This window comes from Suricata suricatta, chromosome 6, assembly GCF_006229205.1.
Source record: "Suricata suricatta isolate VVHF042 chromosome 6, meerkat_22Aug2017_6uvM2_HiC, whole genome shotgun sequence".
Classification (NCBI taxonomy): Eukaryota; Metazoa; Chordata; class Mammalia; order Carnivora; family Herpestidae; genus Suricata; species Suricata suricatta.
In genome coordinates, this window is record NC_043705.1 from 116,963,137 (window position 1) to 116,967,959 (window position 4,823).

Genomic DNA, 4,823 nt, shown 5'->3' on the forward strand with positions numbered 1-4,823 from the left:
AAATCTTAGGGAAGGTACTAGGGATGCAATAGGCACCCAGGTGGATTCTAGCTATACTCTCCAAAAATGTAATATTTTGACCTCTTGCTTGCCAATTCATGGTCACAGCATGGCTGCTGCACTTCCAGATTCATATATATGTTCTGGGAATATAAAAATACATAAAGTGTATATATATATATATATATATATATATATATATATATATATATATATATTTTTTTTTTTTTTTTTTTTTTTTTTTTTTTGAGAGAAAGAGACAGAGAAAGCACATGTGAGTGTGGACAAGCTGGAGAGGGACAGAGGGAGAGAGAGAGAGAATCTTAAGCAGGCCCCATGCCCAGTGTCCCAATGTTGGGTTTAACATGGCCTTGATCACATGACCATGAGCTGTTGACCGAAGCTGAAATCAAGAGGGAACCACCCAGGCACCTCAAGTCTCCATATCTTAAAAGACTTTCCTTAAAGCTCTACTTAGCAATTTCTTTTTATCTCATTGTCTGGATCTCAAATGGCCACCTCTACTGCAGACATATTGCTATCCCAAATAAAATTAGGGTCCTCTTAATAACAAAGGAGGCCTCTTAGTAAGGAAGAGGCCTCTGTATTAGGTAGGCCAAGAGCAGTGTACTTTCTTAATCTTCCTTCTCAAACATAAAATATTTGTAGAACTGTAGGATATTTATAGTCTCAAAAGCCTTAGAGATAATGCAGATCAACATTGTCTTCTCATTTTACAGATAAGAGCACTGAAGATCAGAAATATTAATTGAGTTTTCCATTTAGAGTCATGGAAAAGAGAAATGGAAAGTTTAATTCTTGTGTATCTCATAATGTGTATTACATTTGGTACTTTATTGTACATGCCAGAGTATAAATTAATTACTTGGATGTACTGTATATTATATTTATTTCTTGAATGTATTGTATTTTGCATCAGTATTTTTGTATTTTATATTGTATTTATTACTTGAATTTATTATATTTTGCGTTTTTTTGTATTTTATATTGTATCTATTACTTGAATTTATTGTATATTGTAGCTATTTGTGTACTCACTAATTATGCTTATTGTGTTATATTTATTTTATGCTGCATTATTTATTGTATATTGTATTTGTTACTAAAATTGTGTTTTATACAAAATTTGTGTCTTTTGCATTTATTATATATTATATATTATACTTATTACTTTATTTTATAATGCTTTATTTTTTTTATAATGCTTTATTTTAAAGACTCGAGTGTAAATAACTTGAATGAGGAACTGCCATATCTTTGTATCTTCCTCAGTAAATGTCAAAAAATTCACTGGAGAGATCTCTTTAAGTATTATTTGAATTTATTGTATCATGAATATCACCAGCAAAATGTCAGAGGGGAGCAGGAAGGGGATTCATATCTAAGAAGCATCAATTCAAAAAGTAGAAGAAACAGAGTAAAACCAAAAATCTTAATCAGAAAACATACTTCAATATGTAGGAGTATATCTGTTGTGAAACTGAAGTTTCATCTGTATCACATACTGCTTGGGAATGCCCTCATGTATAGAGGGGAGACATGAAGAGGGATGATGTGGATAACGTTAGACTCCTTTGAGAAATGTTTCTGCTTCAGATCACTGGTTAGGTGTCATTGTGGTAGATGTAGATGTCCAGCTGACTTCTTCTTGGTCTTGTACTTTATTCTCCAATTTTCTTAATCCTATTAGTCTCAGATTTTTCTTTCTTTTCTTTATATCTTTCAGCAGTAAGAAAGACTAACAATTTCTCCCACAGCAACAATTGTTCTCATTTTCCTTTCCGAAAACTAGTTTTGCTCGAAAAGTTCCTCTTAGGCTGATTTTGTTCCCGATTTTCACTTTTTGTTTCTTTTCCTAGGGGTGCTTTCCAATGTGTATCATGGGAGTTCAGGTTTGTAAATCAGATCCCCTAAGAAGAACCTCTTTATTTGATTTCCTGATTGTTCAGCAACCCTTTTGCTCAAGCTCAAGGGTCATAAATTTTAAATGTTTCTCAGAACATCACTGTTCTTGAACATACATACATATTGGAGTTTTAGCATTGATTTTATGCAGCCTGCACTTAAACTTCTCAGATAGTCAAAGGCTGTGGTTCTGGTTTTTTTTTTTTTTATTAATTATATTATGTTGGAAAGCATCTTTCAGTCGAATAATGAAATTTCATTTTTCTTTTAGGGAAAAAGGCATGTTTCTTTCTCTTCATACATAACCAGTTATTTTGGCATTCTACACTGTAGAAATAAGAGTTTGGTAAACCACTTCCCTGAGAATTGCCAAGGGTTGAGTCACTAGAAGAGAACTTGAGAAAGTTAACGGTTATCATCCTGGGTCATGCTGGTCTTAAGTAGCTGGGTTCAAGATATGTCAATTATCTCCAATTTTTTGACTGAGCTAAGACTTGGGAGTACCTTCTTATGAAAAAAAAAAAGGTACTTAGTGGGCATTCCAAAAGGGAAGGTAGGCTTCAAAATAACGAGAAACATGGTGGCAGACTTGAGGCAGGATGGCATTTATAATCAAGGCTCCTTAGCACCAGTGTGAGATAGTAGACAAAATAGCCTAACTTTCCTAAGAAGTATAAACAGGAACACCTGCCCAGTATATGTGCTTCAGGCAATATGTATAATAAGGTATGCTGGGGGTCAGTGACAGCTATCTTTAAGGAAGACAAAAAAAAAAAAAAGGTAATTATAGGCTATTCACAGTTCAGAGAGAGAATCTTTGGGAGATAGAAGTAAGAACAGGATTTGCAGAGGCAAAGTAGATCAGAGTCCTAAGGATGATTTGGAGATATTAGGAATTAGACATTAAGAGCCATTGAGGCCCCAAATGGAGCTTTAGCTTACAGACCAATTATATTTAACAAATGAATCTCTTCTTATATGCCTTTTCTTTATTTCTTCTCTCTGCTTCAGCCACACAATTAGTAGAAGTTCCTTTTGAAATCGTATCTCAGAAGAAATCAAGATGCTTATACGTTTAGGATGATATGCAGTGTCGGGGGTAAATGGGCTTGTGTTTATGGATTTGTGTTTGGAAATGGAGGTGGGGGAGTGTCAGGAGGCAAGGAAGTGAAGGGGAATACAGGAGGATAAAGCAACTGCACATACAGGCATAAGAGAGAAAGACTCAAGACCAGCTTATCTATAGTGACCAGAATATAGTTCTGTTTAAAGAAATTACATTCCACTGTTGGACAGCTCTACTGATAAGAAAGATTCTCTTAAGTTATCTCTGCCCATTGAATTAAGTTTGCCTCCAGGAACAATAAAGAATGAACTCCTTCAGCAGGACAACTTCTCAGACTCAAAGCTAAGACTATATTTGCCACAATTATTTGGGACCAAGAATGTGTTCACAATCCAAAAATATCTATAGTAAAAATCATTGATGGTGATAATTATAAGCACATCTTAATTGTATTAATCAAATTATGTTCTGCAAACATTTCCAAAAAATGCCTTTTAAATGATCTTAGTAGTATCAGCTTAAATAGTGTATTCATGAATAGTTGTTAGTCCTGTTGAATTTCTTTTTTCTGGCTTTGGAATTCAAAAGGATAAGCAGCTTTAAGTGGAAAGCTGAAATTTTACGTGCTAGTCTCTTGGTATTTAACCTCAATGATTTTACCTTATTTACAGTTATCTCTTCAAGGAAGGACTTCTCCACGCAAGGGTGGAGTGGAGATTGGAAGTTAAACTCAACCGTGTCAGGAAACTAACCAACAAATCACAATAAAAATGAAAAGGAAATATTTACCTCTGTGGACATGCACACAGCATGCACGCACACACCCATGCTCACACGCATCAGTCGCTCTGACCTCACCCTTCAAGAAGGCCTTACACTACATTTTTAGAGGGTTCTATTCTTTAGACCATTGGCCAAGATCTCTGATCTCCCACATTGCCTTCTTTCGTGTCTGCCAACTGAATGAGGAGAAGGTTTGAATTTGCTTTGAAAATCATCCTCATTCATCATTAATTACCAAAACTCTATTATTCCCTATCCCGTTATGATGCAGATAACTTAATTTCAAAAATTGTAGCCTCATATTAAAACATTGCAAATTCAAATCCCATAAAGTGGTATGATATTATTTCTAGTTGGCTAGGGTTTTGACTCCTGGAGTAGTCAGGTGCCCTAATGAAGAATTCACACCTGAAGGCTGGACAGCAAGCATTATATATCAGAAAAGTTGGCTACCATGGGAACTTCGCTAGTTGTACCTCAACCAACACCATAGATTTTGTTAGTTAGCATGGTGAGTCAGATATATGTTTTTATTTGGTGAAATTTTTGGCTTTTTAACATGATGGATATGAGAAATGGGCTCAGGTAGATGAAATTAAAGGTATTTAAGATACGTAGAATCACTAAAATAATTTAAGATTTTCCATTTTTAGATAAACAAATTCCAAGAGTTAGTGATTTCTATAGCCCATTCTTTTTTTTTAAATAATGTTTTAAATAGTTTATTGTCAAATTGGTTTCCATACAACACCCAGTGCTCTTCCCCACAAGTGCCCTCCTCCATCACCACCACCTCTTTCCCCCCCCCTTCCCCTTCAACTCTCAGTTCATTTTCAGCATTCAGTAGTCTCTCAAGTTTTGTGTCCCTCTCTCTCCCCAACTCTCGTTCCCTCTTCCCCTCCCCCTAGTCCTCCATTAGGTTTCTCCTGTTTTCCTGTTAGACCTATGAGTGCAAACATATGGTATCTGTCCTTCTCTGCCTGACTTATTTCACTTAGCATGACACCCTCAAGGTCCATCCACTTTCCTACAAATGGCCATATGTCAT